The sequence below is a fragment of the Gossypium arboreum genome, chromosome 12 (genome assembly GCF_025698485.1).
Source record: "Gossypium arboreum isolate Shixiya-1 chromosome 12, ASM2569848v2, whole genome shotgun sequence".
In the NCBI taxonomy this organism is placed as follows: Eukaryota; Viridiplantae; Streptophyta; class Magnoliopsida; order Malvales; family Malvaceae; genus Gossypium; species Gossypium arboreum.
In genome coordinates, this window is record NC_069081.1 from 92,174,492 (window position 1) to 92,193,767 (window position 19,276).

General features: G+C 37.7%; 1 non-coding gene across 1 annotated transcript; it reads right to left on the reverse strand.

The window, feature by feature from the left end:
• Positions 1-929: 929 nt before the first annotated feature.
• Positions 930-1,036, reverse strand: LOC128286092 (small nucleolar RNA R71). Its single transcript, XR_008276637.1, has one exon. It is a non-coding gene; the product is annotated as a small nucleolar RNA R71 (small nucleolar RNA).
• Between the last annotated feature and the right edge of the window lie 18,240 nt (positions 1,037-19,276).

A 19,276-nucleotide genomic window follows, 5' to 3' on the forward strand; every position in this document is an offset into this window, starting at 1 on the left:
TAGTTTAGATAACCAAACCTCTTAATTTTTAGGCTAGATAATAAAAGGAAGTAAATACTAGTACTCGTAGTTCCTTTGGGTTCGACAATTCGGTCTTGCTAAACTATACTACTGTTCGCTAGGTACACTTGCCTTAATCCTGATAATAAGTTAGTCTCAAGAACGATTCATTTATAAATTTTTAAAATCTGTTATGAATATCACGTATCAAGTTTTTGGCGCCGTTGCCGGGGAGCTAGGATATTAGGAACACTCAATTTTTATTACTTTAGCCATTTTTACTTTTATTGCAATTTAAAATTTTATTTTATTTTCTAATTCTTCATTTATTTTCTTCTGACAGGTTTTTCTAGTTTATGACCAAAAGAAACCTGTTAGGACCATTACTGTTCGATAGTGAGATCGATCGCACAGTTTGCAAAAATCAAAGAGAAATAATGTGAAGCTGGCAATATACAGAAGAAGAGCAAGAGGGCGATACTTCAACCACAATCGAGGAGATGACTGAAAACCATGAAAATTCGCTACCTCCTGCGATTGCTGTTAATCAGAATCCTGCACCGCGTACTATGTATGATTATGCTAAACCTTCTTTAGCAGGAACTGAATCGAGCATAGTTAGACCTACTGTAGCTGTAAATACTTTTGAATTGAAACCTAACACAATTCAAATGATACAACAATTTGTTCGGTTTGATGGTTTGCAGGATGAAGATCCCAATGCTCACTTGGCAAACTTTTTGGAACTATGTGATACATTTAAAATTAATGGCGTTTCTTATGATGCCATTCACCTTCGGTTATTCCCTTTTTCATTGAGAAACAAAGCTAAACAGTGGTTGAATTCGTTACCACGAGGGTCAATCACTACTTGGAAACAAATGACCGAAAAGTTTTTATTAAAATATTTTTTGCCGGCTAAAATGGCTAAATTACTTAATGATATCTCTTCTTTTATGCAGATGGATTTAGAAACACTCTACGATGCATGGGAGAGATACAAGGACCTCTTGAGAAGATGCCCTCACCATGGGTTACCGTTCTGGCTACAGGTTCAAACGTTTCATACTGGCCTGAATCCTTTAACTTGACAAATGGTTGACACAGCTGCTGGCTGAACCATCAATAATAAGACACCTGAAGATGCCTATGAATTTATAGAAGAGATGTCACTGAATAACTATTAGTGGCAAGTCATGAGGACAAAGCAAACAAAAATAGCCAGTGTTTATAATGTCAATTCGGTCACCATGCTCTCTAATCAGGTAGAACTCTTGAATAAGAAAATTGATGGTTTTCTTAGTTCTTCACAGGTTCACCCAGTAATGCAGTGCGAAGCAAGTGGAGGTGGATCAAGCAGTTCAGAATACCCACCTTATGGCCACAACATGGAGAACAAGCAGTTAAATTACATAGGTAACAATCCTTAATCTCAAAACAATCCTTATAGCAATACTTACAATACAGGTTGGAGGAACCACCCAAATTTTTCATGGGGAGGCCAAGGAAATCAAAGACCACCACCCCCTCTAGGCTTTCAGCAACCACTGTACCAGCAGGAGAAAAAGCCGAACCTTAAGGAGAAGTTAACCAAATTCATCTCAGTGTCAGAAACTCGTATTTAAAATACTGAGACGGCACTCAAAAATCAAAAAGCATCAATCCAAGGGCTCGAAACTCAGATAGGATAGTCGCCAAGTTGATTTCCGAACGACCACAAGGTAGCCTGCCAAGCAACACTGAATCTAACCCAAGGGAGCAACTCATCACGATTGCCATTCAAGATGAGGAAGGGTTAGTTGAAGAACCAAGGCCAGAAACGGTGGTAAGCAAAGATAAGGATGAGGTAGGCTACAATGACCCAAAGCCGGTAAGTATAGAATATAAACCTCGTGTGCCACACCCCAATGTGATAAGGAAAGACTGATCAGATGATTATTTGGAAAATTACTTAAAATTTTAAAGAAAATACATATTAACTTACCGTTTATTGAAGCCCTTTCGCAGATGCCAAACGCAGTCAGGTTTTTAAAAGAGCTTTTAACAAATAAATGAAAGTTGGATGAGGCATCGTATGTGGAGTTGAATGTAGTTTGCTCAAACATATTACAAAATAAGCTACCCAACAAATTGAAGGTTCTAGGGAGTTGTACGATTCCTTGTTTAATTGGTAGTTTAGATGTTCATAATGTATTGGATGACTTAGGGGAAAGCATTAATGTTATGCCTTATAAAATGTTTAAACAGCTAGGTCTAGGGAAACCCAAACAAACTAGGACGAGCATTCAATTGGCTGATAAAACCATTAGATTTCCTAGGGGTATCATTGAAGATGTTCTTGTTAAGATCGATAAATTTATATACCCAGTAGACTTTGTTGTTCTAGACATGGAAGAGGATAGTAACGCACCTTTAATTTTAGGACGACCCTTTTTAGCGACTGCTGGAACCATTATTGATGTTGGTACAGGTGAACTCACACTTCATGTGGGAGACAAAACAATCACCCTTCAAGCTCGTAATTCGAGTAACACATCGAAAATTGAAGGTGGTTGTATAAATCATTCTACTATTACTGATCATGTGGTGAAACCCTCTATGTAGGAAACAGTTACGAAGAACGCATATGAGCTGTGTTCAAACAACAACAAAGGACCTATCTATGAATAACGAAGGCTAAAAATCGAGGAGCTAGATGAATGGTGGACATAAAAATCGAGAATACCCAATAAACCGAAATTGAGCTAGGACGAGCTCAATACCTCACAAAATCAACTTAAGGTTAGAGACAAAGTACTACTAGATGCAGCAGATCCTCGCATTGCCACTTCTGAACCTAATGAAGAACTTCCTCTTACGGTACTCAGTATTTTCCCATATGGTACAATCGAGGTAATTCATCCCAAATTCGGCATATTTAAGGTAAACATGTAACGGTCCGGTTTTGACCCTAGTCGGAATAGTGGTTTAGGGACCACATGTCTGAGTTGAAAAAATATTTTTATATTTTTTTTGTGCCTATTATAAGTGAATTGACATGTGTGAAAATCTCGTGTGAAAATTTAACTGTTTGTGTGCTTAATTTGCAAAAAGGACCTAATCGCGTAAAATGTAAAAGCTGTGTGCTAGATGTTAAAGTGCCTATCTGAGTTGGCTTTCTAAAGTAAGGGTCCTTATGTTGTTATTTGTCTATTGGGAATGTTAATGGACTAAAACAACCATTCATTAAAAGGTTTTATAATTGTTTATAAATGGGCAAAATGGGAAAATGTTTATTAAGTAATTAAAACAAAACAAAAGCATGAAATTAGCCATTTGTTCATGCTATTCCACCGAAAATACAAAGAAAGAGAAAAAAGAAAGCTCACTTAGGGTTCGGCACTTTGAATTGGTGAATTAGGTATGTGTTTTGCTCGGTTTTTGATAATTTCTATGTTTTTGTAATCGTTGCTTCATATACTATCGAACCCATGCTTCAATTTATGATTTTGGTGATGATTTTGAAATGTGCCATTGATGAAAATGTGAGCTTTGTGATGTTATTTGATAAATTATGGAAGCTTGATGTTGGGTTTAAATGTTTTGTTTTTGGATTTTTGATGAAATTGAGTAATTTGGGCTAAATTGTGAAAATATTATTTTGAGGGACTAAAATGTGAAATAAATGAAATGTGTGGACTAGTATGAGTACTAGGAGAATTCGGCTAAGCTTGTGTATATGCAAATTATGTGTATTTTGTGATTTTTTAAAAGAGGGACTAAAGTGTCGAATGCAAAAATGTGAGGGCTATCAAGAAAAGAGAAATTTAGACTTAGACCGAGGGAAATCGAAGATTGTAGAATAACCTGTTCGAGTCGACAATCTGAGTACGAGGTAAGTTTGTACTTAAAATATGATGTTAAGTAAGTTTTGATACCTTTATTATACATGGGTTGTATATAACTGAATTGAATAATATGGTGATGAAACGGAAGTTTTGGCACTAAGTGTGCGATTTAAAATAGCTTTGGCACTAAGTGTGTGATTTAACTAGCTTTGGCTACTTGAGGCACTAAGTGTACGATACCGGCTTAGTCTCAGTTATTTGAGATGGCACTAAGTGTGCGGAAATATTTAGCTTTGGCTAACCTTATAGCACTAAGTGTGCTGATGTATAAAATACAAATAACTTAAGGAAAGTCTTATAACATTCAACAAGAGGTAAGTACGAAAGTGAACTAGTACGGAAAGATTCAGGTATGTATGACACCTAAGTGGTAGATGGAGTTATGAATGTGAATGTCATTGAGATGATATGGTCTAATGAGTTGAAATTGTGCAAATACTCATATGTTGTTATTTTATGTTCATATATTATTGATGGTTTGAGTACGAGCTTACTAAGCTTTTTGAAAGCTTACTTTGTGTGTGTGTTTGAATTGTTTTTTTGTAGACATCGAAGCTCCTAAGCTCAGGGATTGTCAATGATTGTCGTCACACTATCGAACCTCATTTTTGGTACTTTGGAAATGTATATATATATTTGAAGTATGGCATGTATAGGCTAGTAGTGGTGAAGTATGTCTTGTGATGTATACAGTTAACCATGAGATTTGGCTAAATTGTGTTTTGAAATCATATTTGATAATGGCTTATGATATGTGATGTTAATTTGTAATTATGGCATGTCTTAAATTGGATAAAGGAAAAAGGTAAGTTTGATGAGTTCATGATATGAGAATGAATGATGTTTTTGATATGATCTGACAACATGTTTTAGTATAAAAAGGTAAGGTTTATAAGTATGTAAATGGTTGATAATATTATGGCATGAATGAAGTATGTAAATGGTTGATAATATTATGGCATGAATGAAGTATGTTTTAGCTTAAAGAATGGTTGATTGAATGGTACGTATATGCTTGTTTCCTTGCTTGTAGGATTGACCCAAAAAGGGGTGGCAAATTGGCCTAAATCAGGACTGCATTGTGCCACACGGTCAGAGAACACGGGCGTGCCTTATGGCCGTGGGCTTAAGTCAGTAGCTGGCTAAGTATCACACGGCCATAGCACATGGGCTTGTCTGTTGGCCGTGGGGAAAAGTCAATATGCATGATCTGTTTTGGCACGGCTGGATCATATGGGTGTGTCTGGTGCTCGTGTAAGGCACACGGCCTGGTCACACAAGCGTGTAACCTTAGCAGAATGGAAAATCTTTTCTAAATTCTGAAATTTGCGAGTGTGTTCGGTTTATCCCGACCTCTTCTTAATGCATGTTTATGGTCTCATTGACCTAAGAAAGGGACTTTATGCTTACGTTTGATTATAATATGACGATGCTTGATCTTTTGATTGTAAAGTGATTATGAAATGTTCTGTCTGTCTGGTAATGCCTCGTAACCCTAATCCATGTCGGTTACGGGTTAGGGGTGTTACAAAACAATACTCGTCTTAAACCTTATGTTGATAAAGTTGATAGCAGGGATGAAGAGTGTAAACTCCTCGCACCACCTTGACCATGCAGAAGAGAGGTAAGTCAACCTTAGACTATAAATAAGCGCTTCTCAGGAGGCAACCCGAGCACTAACAGTGTTAATTTCTTAAAATTTTAGTATTTAACATCTAACATACTAACCGAATCATGGAACACAGGCTTTCTAAAGACCACACGGCCAAGGACACGGGTGTGCATTAGGCCATGTGAAAACAGGGCAAGATTTTTTCCCCAACACAGGATGCGATAAGTTTCCACGGTCGTGCAACATGGCCGTCAGAAAAACTGCCAAAACAACACTAGTGAGCGACACGCCCATGCCTTGAAACCGTAGGCGAACCTGTCAAATTACAACGGGAGTGCGACACGCCGGTGCCCATCATCCGTAGGTGAACATGTCAAATTAACATGGGTGTAGACCTATGTACACGAGCATTGGAGAAGTGAACGAAGCAAGACATGACCGTCCGACACGGCTGTGTGCACCCAAACGTCCAAGCAACACAAGCGTGGGCCCAATGTCAGACGTGCCAAATTTAAAAATCACGAAACACATAGGCAAAAATTAGGGCACATGGGCGTGTACCACGACCGTGTGTGCCAAAATCTATAGAAGCCTCTCACTATTCATCATCTCCCTCCCCAAAAATCCCTAACCCTAGTCGCTGCAACTCCACATGCCCTACCCCCCATGCCCGTGCACCACCTACAACACCGATTCCGACGCCCCAAGCTTCTTCCTTTTGTGTTTGTTTACTCTTTTCTCTCTATTTTTTCTTTAAATATGTTACCTATTTCATGATTTCTCTGCTCTATTGAACTATGTTGAATGAATATTCATAGTTAGAATATTAAAATACTCATGCTTGTTTTATAAATTTTTTTTCATTTTAATTACTACATTATGCTATACTCTTTCATTTTTTCTTGTTTCCATGAAATTTATGCTTACCCGCTTGCATTCATTAATTATTCCCATAATCCTATAACTTGATATATTTAGTTATTTTATTTCGTATCATCCAGTTCAAAAATTTCATGAAATATTCGTTTTTAGTCTTGATTTTCCATACTATTCTTGGGGCATATTGGTTGAACTTCGATTTTTCAATGCAAGTACAATGTCGTCCTCACGAGGTAAGAAGACCGCTGTTCCCGCCTCGAAGAAGAGGAAAAGAGCAGCATCATCCTCGGGTCCTACCATGGAGATTAGGCACCCGTTCCTCCAGGTTTCCTTGGGACCCCAAGAGGAATTATATCTGATATTACGGGCCCGACCCCTAGGTGTGGGCCACTGCATTAATTGGGCCACACTCGAACAGATTCAATTGGCTGACGCGGTCTGAGCCCTCCTGACGACTGACCTGTGGGGGCTTTTCTTTGAGATTGTCGAGCCGAGGTATCTCGAGTTTACATTGGAAAAGCTGCTCGATGTTCCATCTTCAGACCATCATGACCAACTTCGACGATTCTGGAACGGTCTAGTTCCGCCTCGGTGGTCTAGTACGCCAGTTGAGCGTACCAAAATTCGGGATTGCACTAGGGCTGTACATGGAGGAGTTCATGGACAACAATGAACTCGACACCCTCCACCGCCACATCCACTACTCCCCCTCAAAATCTGGAGGGACCTCATCCCTGCCTCAGCCACCTACGATCCTAGCTGCTCCAAGGCTTCGACTTTCCCTCCATCCTTGAGGTATCTACATGCCATCTTGGCTCACACTTTGATAGGGAGATGCGAGAGCACCGGTGTTGTCACCACCCACGATGCCTATTTCTTATGGAGTATGGAGAATGGGCACGTCTTCGACCTTGCTTACTTCATCGCCTTCGCCATCCACCATCAGGTGGAGCGACACAGGAGATGGGTCATCTCTATCGGGCCCTATGTGACTCGACTGGCTAGGCACTTCGGGCTCCTCAACACAGCAGCACAATCATCCTCCTCCACTCTTATCATTGCCTTGGCCGATTATTCTCCATAACTCCAATTCAAGGAGTCCATTCATCATTTAGGAAGTTTCACCTCTCTCCCTCTCTTATGATTATATATCTATACTTTTTAATATATCTATCTTTGTACATTGAGGGCAATGTACATCTTAAGTGTGGGGGGGTCTTTCATATCATCATTAGAGATCCCTGAATTTTGTCTTATTCCAACGTGAATCACTTATATCACTATTAGAATGAATTTTAATTCATTTATGATTTTTATTGATATGTCTTGAATTAAAACATAGGCAATTACGCATTGATTGTTTAAACTTTAAGACATTAGGGAATCAAGCATGATGAGTTGATTTTTGAAGAATTAAAAACTTTTAGGTTGTTTCCCTAAGTTTAGGTATTATCTTGAGTTGAAATTCACAAGTTTAAACATCAAAAAGCCATAATTTTTTGTGAGATCTTGAGCCTTTAGAGCATATTTTATTCCTTTCATGCTCAATTTCATTATGAGTGCGTCAGTTTTGATTTGTTATTCTAGAACTTGCTTGATTATGCATGTCAAAACCACACCATTTGATTTGATATGTCAAGATGATAAAGGCACTTAGGTTTAACCCACTCACTCCACAAAAGCCTACCTCCATAATTAACCCTTAGTGAACCCCTTTTAAGCCTAACAAGCCAATTATTGATTTACCCTCAATATTAACCCATAACCCATTATTGTTGAAATCCCCTAATTTGATCCCTATTTTTGTCAAGATTCAAATTGCTTAGTTATGTTTTGTTCTTCTAAATATTTGAATTGTTCTTAAAAAAAAACAATACTTACATACATATTAGTAGTATTTCGTTATTTTTGAGCTTGAGTGTTAATTTCATATTCTGAGAAGAAACTCACTTGTATTCAACTGATGACTAGTTATTTTTCTAGATAGGTAATTTTTCAATTCAATCTCGATTCTAACATATTCTTTTAGCTTGTGACCACACCCTCTAACCAAAGCCACGTTACAACCCTCTAAAAGACCTTTTTGATTGATGTATCAGCTCAATATATAGTGGTGGAGATTTGATTTTCAAGCAAGCCTATGGCAATAGCTTTTCATATTGACTAATGAGTGCTTTAAACACCTTGAGTGATTTGAGTGAATCTTTAGTGAGGATGTTAAACTCTGTGAGATTTTGATCAAAGGTAATCACTTAGATGAGGGGAGACACCTATGTTTTCGTGATAAAATGCTCAACTTGGAATGTTTGAAACTTTGATGTACTTTTAGTTGAATTTTCAATGTATGAGTACTTATGGATTATTTTGAGATATTATTGATAGGGATTATAAATTAAGAATAATTTATTTTGATTATGAGTTGAGGATTTTTGCTTGAGGACAAGCAAATACGTAAGTGTGGGGGTATTTGATAAACCGTAATTTATACATATTTTTATCCCATGCTTAGCCCATTTATGAATGGTTTCTCCTTAGATTTGGTGAATTTGATACTCCTAATCCTTTAATTTCATGTTTTATTCTTAGGAGAGCATAGGAGAGTAAAAAGAGTGAGAAACGGGCCGAGAACGGAGAAAATAGACCCACGTGGGAAATCAACACGGCCTGGACTTCCTCACACGGCGTGTCACACGCCCGTGTCCATTTGGCAGGATTGAAGCATGACTTACACGGGTAGACTACACGCCCGTGCCTATTCAATAGCCTTGACCACGGGCTGGAGTAATCGCACACAGGCGTGTCACACGGGCATGTCCCTGCCGAGCCCAAGTATAGTCCTATTCGAAAAAGGCCAATTTTTAGGGCTCTTAGGCATCCAAAAGCCTATTTAAACACCTGAGGAGGCACTTAAGAGGGGAACGCAGAGTAGGAAGTAAGGAATTACTCAGGGAAAGCCGATTGATCCATCTTAGAAGCCAGATTCATCATCAAGAATGAAGATCTCCCTTCAAATTCCTTTAGGAGTTTTTGGGTTTTCTTATGTTTTGTTATATTTATGCTTTTGAGATGTTTTCTTTTATAAGTATGAACTAAACCCCCTAAATACCTAAGAGAAATGAAACCTAAGAAGGATATTGTTATTATTATCTGAATTGTATGATAAATATTTGATTTGTTCTTAATTATGTGTTCTTAATTCTTGTTTTAATATTCCAGGATATTGATTCAAGTTAACGCTCTTATTCATAGGAGGAATAGACCCTGTCTAAGAGGAAATTTGTCGTAATTAAGCGGAGTTGATTGCATGCCTAGAGATAGGGTGACAAGATTTTGCCGGATTAGGGTGAAAACTAATAAGGGAATCCATAGATCGAGTTAATGCAATTCTAGGGTGTTAATTAGAAAGAGATTTCAATTATTCAACCTAGGGTTAGACGTTATGAGTCTTGAGAGGGATAATAATATAACTTAGGGATTTCTACGGATCAAGTCAAATGAATAAATCGTCTGATTCAGAGTCAAATAACAAGTGAAGTCTAGGTGGATTTTTCCTTAGGTATTGTCTCAATCAATCGAATTTTCCCAAAAGTATTTTCCCAAGTTTTCTTTCTGTGCATTCTTAGTTAGGAATTAGTTTAGATAACCAAACCTTTTAATTTTTAGGCTAGAAAATGAAAAGGAAGTAAATACTAGTCCTCGTAGTTCCTTTGGGTTCGACAATCCGGTCTTGTTGAACTATACTATTGTTCGATAGGTACACTTGCCTTAATCATGATAATAAGTTAGTCTCAAGAACGATTCATTTATAAATTTTTAAAACCTGTTACGAATATCACGTATCAACAACGTACCTTTAGAAGTATACAGTGCTTTTTGAATACTAACATATTATCAGACTATACTCAAAAGATATTCATCAGGCTCTCAAGGCCATCCAATACAAATTACAATTTATATATGTGGAAATTAGTCAATTTAACACATAATTGTAATTTGACTTACCTTGGACGGATTTCGGATGAAACGAGTCGACTATTCAACTATTTTGGACTTCCCTCGATCTATGTCCGATTTTCTTTGTTCTTGATCTAATACAATTCAAATTCAACCATTCAATCATTCATTTCATTCAAAAATAATCCATGAACACATATTTAGGGCACTTTACATTTTAGCCCTTACATTTTTACACTTTGACAATTTAGTCCATTTTTCACCAAATCACAAATATGAAAAATTCACCAAGACTATAGCTTGGCCGAATATACATGGCTTCCATACCAGCCCAAATAACATATTTAATTCACAATTTAGTCCTTCAAAACCTCATTTTCACAAACTAGCCCAAATAGCTCTATTTCATCAAAATTCAAAGACAAAACTTATAAATCATCTACCAAGCCTTTTGTAACACCCCTCACCCGTATCCAAAGTCCGGACAGGGTTCGAGGCATTAACGGACTTAAACATTCACAACAACACATAACATATTACCAACCATGCATGGCAAACAAGCATATGCACATCACCAATATCAAACATAACATAAATAGCTAGATTTATAAGTCAGAATCATTAGCTCACTAAAGAAAAATATATTTGGCCAAATTATAATAACACATGTTATAAAACTAGGTCCCTATACATGCCACTCACTTGATAATTCTAGCATATGTGTTTATACTGTCAAGGCGTTGGCTTGATAGTGTGATGCTGCCTCCGACGATCTCCAACCTTAAGCTAACCTGACAACACTAAAAGAAATGGAAAGGAGGGGGTAAGCTTTACGCTTAGTAAGCTTGCATGAAATAATAATAAGCAATTTACTAACATGTTTTCCATAGTAAAACTAACCCAATTGTATATTTACACATGTTCTGGTTAAGCTACTTTCTTAAGTCACAGTCACTAAATCATTTATATCTGGAGTTACGGAACTAAAAATTAAGATTTTTAAAATTTCCCAAAAACTAGACTCATATATATTTCCACCATAAAATTTTCAGAATTTTTGGTCCAGCCAATAAGTACAGTTTATTATTCAAAATCTCCCCTGTTTCGCTGTTTGACAGCTTCAACCTTTCTTCACTAAAATTTATTTATCTCAGAGTACGAGACTCAGATAATTTTTCCGTTTGTTTCTATTAAAAGTATACTCATTAAATATTCTAATAATATAAATTATAACCCATAATTATTTTTATACAAATTTTAAAAAATTTTCCAAGTCAGAACAGGGGATCTCAAATTCATTCTAACACTGTCTCACAAAAATTAGAATATCACATAATATACAGCTGTTTTTCTCCCCTTGCTTATTTTATATGAAAATAGACTCATTAATATTTAATTAAATAATTTATTTGAAATTTAATTCAACTTAAAAAATTTTTGGTGAATTTTCAAAGTCACACAACTGCTGCTGTCCAACACTGTTTTACTACTAAAATTCACTCTTACATAATTTCACTTAATCCATTTTGTCTTATCGAAGTTCACTCAAATATCGAGCATATTGCTCAAAATTTTCTTAAACATATACCTGCACTTATTCATCATATAATCATGTTTACATGTATTTTTACTTAATCGATTTTCCCGTTGAACTCTTCGGAATAATAACTGATACTCAGTTGCCTGCACATATTTTCACACTTGTAGCCAAAGCTATTTGGTACGCATAGTAGCCTACACTTAGTACTACACATGCGACCAATTATCTAGTACACGTAGTAGCCTGCACTTAGTACTACACATGTGATCGAAGTTATCGGGTAGCATAGTAGTCTGCACTTAGTACTACAAATGCGACCAATTATCCGGTACATGTAGTAGCCTGCACTTAGTACTACACATGTGACCTCACAGTAGATCATTCGTATCATTTCTATTCCGAAGGCTCAACCGAGAAATTCCTCACTTTTCAACATGTTACAATTTATTCATAGTCCTTTTTTCAATTTGCAATTTACAACAAATAATCATTCTATAGGCAACCACATTTCATATGATAAAAAAATATAATAAAATAAAAATAATCGATAAATTACACGTACAAACTTACCTTGGATCCAGAAATGACAATTTAGCATTCTATTCCATAACCTTGTATTTTTTCGATTTAAGCCCAAATCTCAATTTCCTTGATCTATAATATCACATTTAGCCTAATAATTAGTCACACTATTCATATGGGTCTCAAAATCATATTTTTACAAATTTACATTTTGACCCCTAAACTTTTTCATATTTTCACTTTTGCCCCAAGGTTCGAAAATTAAAATTCTTCCTATTTTCTTATGGTTTATGACATTTTGATCATTTTTCCCTTCAATGAAAACATCAAATTCTCACTCTAACATGTACTTATGTACATTAGGTATTTTTACCGATTATACCGTTTTACTCGTTTTCATGTAAAATCGCTTAGCAAAAGTTGTTTAACACAATTTCAAGCTTCATATTCTACCATTAAACATCAAAATACATGCATATCATTCATGGGTAAATTTTGAAACATAAATCCTAGCTCAAAATAATGGTAGAATTGAGCAGATCATGTTACCGGGATTTCAAAAATACATAGAACATTAACGGAGCTCAGAATCACTTACTATTAAGCTTGGAAGCTTGGCCAAACCCTAAACATAGCTGCTCTTGGTACATTATGCTGTAGCAAAAAGAAAGGGACACATTTGGAGTTTAAAATTTGTCTTTTAATTCATTTTACCCCTAAATAACCAAAATGCCCTTTTTACTATTCTTTCAAATTTTACCCAATCAAGGCCATTTTTGTCCAAAAATTTATACAATGGTTTAATTATCATTTAAGGACCTTCCATGTAAAATTTCATAACAATTTGATACCTCTAACATGTAGAATTCAACTTTTGTACTTTTTACAATTTAGTCTTTTTTTACTAAATTGAGTGCCCAAACATCGAAATTTTTGAACGAAATTTTCACAAAATCATTTTGTAAAATCGTTGACCATAAGAATATAATAAAAATGAAATTTTCCTCATCAGATTTGTGGTCCTGAAACCACTGTTCAGACTAAGCCCAAAATCAGCATTTACACCTTTATAATTCATCCGAAAACATCACAAAACTCATGATATCAACAATGAAATTTGATGAAATCTTTAACAGAAACAGAAAATCAGACATGGGTTTTGAAGAACAAAAAGCAACTATTACAGAAACGTAGAAATTATCAAAAACGGACCAAAGTACATACCTTAATCAACAAAAACAATTGCCGAAACTTAAAGCTCTATTCTTTCTTCTTTTTCTTTGAGTTTTGGCAAGAACAATATGATAATGGCCATTTTTATGATATGTTTTATTATATTAAACATTATATGCCATTACCAACTTTGCCCTTATTAATACATGTGAAATTTCACCTACTAATATCCATAATTGTCCACCATTTAAACAAATGGTACATTTAACATACAAGGACCTTTATTTTAAAAGTCAAGCCAAATAGGTGCTTTAACATCTAGCACTCAACTTTTACACTTTACGTGATTTAATCCTTTTTCATAATTAAGCATAGAAACAAACAAATTAAATCACAGAAACTTCACAGGTGTAAATTCTAATATCACAGACACATAAATTAATATTAAAATATTTTTTTAGAATCGGTTACGTGGCCTCGAACCCACTGTTCCGACTAGGGTCAAAACAGAACTGTTACACCTAATGTGGCTAAGTACTGGATTGAGGCTACAGAAAGGATCATAAACGATCTAGACTGCACCCCTGAGTAGAAACTAAAGGGTGCAGTGTCACTGTTGAGAGATGAGGCTTACTAGTGGTGGCTTACGGTTAATGAGAGCACTCAGCCCGATCGACTATACTTCAAGACTGCCTTCTAAGAGAAGTATATGGGTGCCAGTTTTGTGGATGCCTGTAGGAGATAGTTCTTGAGTATGACTGAGGGTGATAGTTCTTGAGTTTGACTGAGAGTGATAGATCAATGGTTGAGTATGAGGCCGAATTTCTCTGTCTGAGTTGCTATGCGCGAGGTATGGTGGTGACTGAGTACGAGCGATGTGTTTATTTCGGGGATGGCCTCAGGGATAATCTGATGGGTCTGATAACTCCACAGAGGGAGTGGGACTTTGCTGCATTGGTGGATAAGGCGAAGATCGCCGAGAAAGTGAAGCGTGCTGAGTACCAAAACAGAAAAAGAGGTAGGAATAAGAGGGAATCAGAGCCTTCGAGTTTCGTTCAGAGGCTTAAGAAAAAGGCCAGAGTTGATGGGCCGATCAGAGTTGGGGCTCACTGGACAACCGCCTTGTACTGATTGTGGTAGACGCCATCAGGGCGAGTGTTGGAAAAGAATTGGGGCTTGTTTGAGGTGCGGTTCATTAGAGCACCATATTAGGGATTATCCTCAGAGGTCCGGCCAGATGCAAGCCCTGGGTACTGGTACTGCACTACCTCTGAGAGCAGTTTAGTAGCCACCGAGAGACCGTGGTCATGCTAGAGGTGGTAATGGATTGGGTCTTGGTTAGAGAGCACTAGACAGAGGTGAAGGTTAGGCTGAGGCGAGTTAGTCGGCTCTAATTTATGCTGCTCATTGTCGCGATGAGGCAGATGCTCTAGATGTCATCATGGGTACGTTCTTTATTTATGATGTACCATATACTGCATTGATAGATATGGGATCTACTCACTCCTATATAGCTTGTACCGTATCTAGAAACTTGCGTATACTGGTAGAGAGTATTACAAGTGAGGTCACTGTATTGAATCCATTGGGGCAATCGGTAAGGGTAAATAAGTTGTTTAGAGATTTCCTTTTAGAGGTTCAAGGGACTATCTTTCTAGCTGATTTGATGAAACTTGCTTTCGGAGAGTTTGAGCTGATACTGGGAATGGATTGGTTGGTCAAACACCGAGTGAGCTTGGATTTTTCCACTAAAAGGGTTGTACTGAGAACTGAGGAAGAAAACGATATAATTGTAATCAAAGGATGTTAGAACTACTTGTTGAATGTGATTTCTGCATTAAGGGCTGAAAGTTTGGTTTTTAAGGGATGTGAGGCGATCTAGCCTACATCAGTTTTTCCGGTTCTGGGGATTCATCTGTAAAAGATATGAGAACGTAAGAGACTTTCCAGATGTGGTTCCTGAAGAGTTATCGGGGTTACCTCTGAATCGTGAAATGGATTTTGGGATCGAGCTTCTTCTTGGTACAGCTCCGGTGTCCATCGCTCCCTATAGAATGGCACTGAAAGAGCTTGTGGAGCTTAAGGCTTAGATTCAAGAGTTACTGGATCGCAGATTCATTCGACCTGGTATGTCTTCATTGGGAGCACCAGTGCTATTTATGAAAAAGAAGGCTGGATCCATGCATATGTGTATCGACTATCGGAAACTGAATAAGCTGACCATCTAGAATAAGTACCCCCTATCGAGGATATATGATCTGTTTGACTAGTTCCGAAGTGTTTTAGTTTTTTCTAAGATTGATCTCTGATCAGGGTATCACCAATTAAGAGTTAAGGAGGCTGATGTGTATAAGACGATGTTTAAGACTCATTATGAACATTACGAGTTCCTAGTAATGCCATTTGGACTGACTAATGCATCAGTAGCTTTCATGGATCTGATGAACCGAGTGTTCCAACCCTATCTGGATCAGTTCGTAGTGGTATTTATTGATGACATACTAGTTTATTCGAAGACTGAGGGTGAGTATGATAAACACCTTAGAGTGGCTCTACAGATTCTGCGAGAGAAACAACTGTACGCCAAATTTAGTAAATGTAAGTTCTGGTTACATGAAGTAATGTTTTTGGGACATGTGGTTTTGGCTGAGGGGATTAGAGTTGACCCTCAAAAAATTGAGACTGTCTTGGATTGGAAGCAGCCTAATACTGTATCTAAGATTCGCAGTTTTCTGGGACTGACAGGGTATTATTGACGATTTGTAGAGGGGTTTTTACTTATCGCTGCACCGTTGACTAAGCTACTACGTAAAAGGGTCCCATTTAACTAGACTGATACGCAGTAAGAGAGCTTTGAGAAGCGCAAGATTATACTGAAAAAAACCCCTATTTTGACCCAACTAGAGCCTGAAAAAGAGTTCACTATCTACAGTGATGCATCACACGTTGGTTTGGGATGTGTGTTGATGCAGAAAGGTAAGGTGGTAGCTTACACATCTCGTCAGCTTAAAACTCATTAGATGAATTATCTGACGCACGACCTAGAGTTGGCCGCAGTGCTTTTAGCACTAAAAATCTGGAGGCATTACCTATATGGTGAAAAGTGTATCATCTATACGGATCAAAAGAGCCTCAAGTATCTCCTCACTCAGAAGGAGTTGAATCCTAGGCAGCGTAGATGGATTGAGTTGCTTAAGGGCTATAACTGTAAGATCGAATACCATTCAGGTAAGGCCAATATGGTGGCCGATGCACTGAGCCGTAGAGCCATAATTGATCTGAGAGCGATGTTTACTTGCCTCAGTTTATTTGAGGATGGTAGTTTATTGGCCGAGCTTCAAGTTAAACTGACGTGGATGGATAAGATTTAGGGTAAGCAGATGGAGGACGAGTCGTTGGGTCTTCGCTTCTGACAGGTTGAGAGTGGGGATACTGTGGATTTTGGACTGAATAGTGAAAGAGTACTCTATTTCCGTGGGAGAATATATGTTCCAAAAGATACCGAGTTGAGGCAGTCTATACTGCATGAGGCGCATAGTAGCCCTTATGCTATGCATTCTGGCAGAAATAAGATGTACTGGGACCTTCATAAGTTATATTGGTGGCTAGGTCTTAAGCGTGAGGTTACAGACTTTCTAGGTAAATATCTAACATATCAGCAGGTTAAGGCTGAGCATCAGTTGCCTTCAGGGTTGCTTCAGCCAGTTAAGATTCCATTTTGGAAGTGGAAGCGTGTGACTATGGACTTCGTTAGTGGGTTGCCCCTAACACCCACTAAGAAGGATTCAGTATGGGTCATCGTGGATTGATTGACCAAGTCCGCCCAGTTCATACCTGTTCGCACTAACTACTCTCTGCAAAAACTGGCTAAATTGTATGTGTTTGAGATAGTAAGACTGCATGGGGTACCGATTTTGATCATCTCTGATAGGGATCCTCGCTTTATGTCTCGATTCTGGAAGAAGCTACATGAAGCTCTGGGTACTAGATTGGACTTCAGTACTGCGTTCCATCCTCAAACAGACAGTTAGTCAGAAAGGGTGATTCAGATACTAGAGGATATGTTGAGAAGTTGTGTGATTGACTTCTGAGACAGTTGGGAGGATTACTTGCCACTAATAGAGTTTGCTTATAACAACAGTTATCAGTCTAGTATATAGATGGCACCTTATGAGGCTCAGTGTAGTTGTAAGTGCCGTCTCCTTCATGTTGGACTGAGTTGGGCAAGCGACATGTTCTGGGCCCTGAGCTAGTTTCAGAGATTGAGGATAAAGTTCGACTGATTAGGGATCGTCTAAAGGCAGCTTTTTACAGGCAGAAGTCTTACGCAGATCTGAAGGTCTTCATGTGGGGGACTTCATGTTTCTGAAGGTCTTGCCTTGGAAGAAGGTTCTGAGGTTTGATCGTAAGAACAAGTTGAGCCCTAGATTTATTGGGCCTTATCACATTCTAAAACGTGTGGGACCAGTTGCTTACTAGTTGGAGCTACCTCTAGAGTTGGATCAGATTCACGACGTGTTCCATGTCTCCATGTTAAGGCGTTACCGCTCTGATCTCACACATGTTGTGCCAGTTGAGGAGATCGAGGTTAGGCCATATTTGACTTTCAAGAAGGAGCCGATACAGATTTTGGATAGGGATGTAAAGGTTTTGAAAAGGAAATCGATTCCACTGGTTAAGGTTTTCTGGTGTAATCAGAGTACTGAGGAGGCCACGTGGGAGCCTGAGAATGCAGTGCGTTAGCAACACCCTTACCTATTTTGATCAGGTAAATTTCGAGGCTGAAATTTTCTTTTAGGGGGTAGAGTTGTAACGCCCCAACAAAATTTATATTTTTGGTTCTGTTAGTATATGACACAACAGTGTATCTGCTTTAGTGGTTAAGTGTTCTAAGAAGTGTCTGAGAAGTCTTGGGTTCGAGCCCTGACTTTGGAAAATTTTTTTTATCTTTTTATGAATGAAGCCCTATCTTTAGTTAGCAGGCTCTTAATTAGAAGTTTGTTAAATTATATCAGAATGGGCCTGCTGGTCTGGTGGTTAAGTAGAGTGTTAATTTCCTGGTGGTCTTGAGTTTGAATCACTGTGCGAGCAAGGGACTTATTTTGCTGCTAGTATCGTGTAGGAATTTGAGTTTTAGTAAAATTTTGAGTAGTGGGGTAATGGAGTGAATCAAAGGTGGTTACTGTCAGACTTTCAGTTGTTGGGAAAATCTTCTCTTTTCTCTTTCCCTAAAAAGTTTCTGCTATTTCTCCTCTTTCTTCCCTATTTTTGCTGCCTAAAATTCAATCATCTCCATACTCTCTCTTTTGCTGTTTCGTTTCTTGTTGTGCAAAGTTGGATTGTGCGCACGTGGTAAGTCCTTCTTTTGGGTAGCCTTAATGCTTTTCCTGATTAAGTGATTGAATATGAGTTTTGGTGGCAGGAATCAATCAAGGGTTTGTGCATCAATCTCAATCACTGTTTTAAAGGCGTGAAAGTACTGTTTTCATTTCAAAGGTAAGAGTTGTCACTCAAGTGGCGAAAATTTCCGTTTTTGGGTTTTGGTTAGTTTAGTTTTTAAGTGATTAATCGAGTGTATACTGCATAATTATAGGTTGGAATTGCTTGGAGTGACTTTTGCATCAAAAACAAACCAGGTGTGTACTTGAAACACAGAAAACAGGGATCGACGAAAAGCTAAAAAAGTATTCTGTCGATGCTACACGGGAG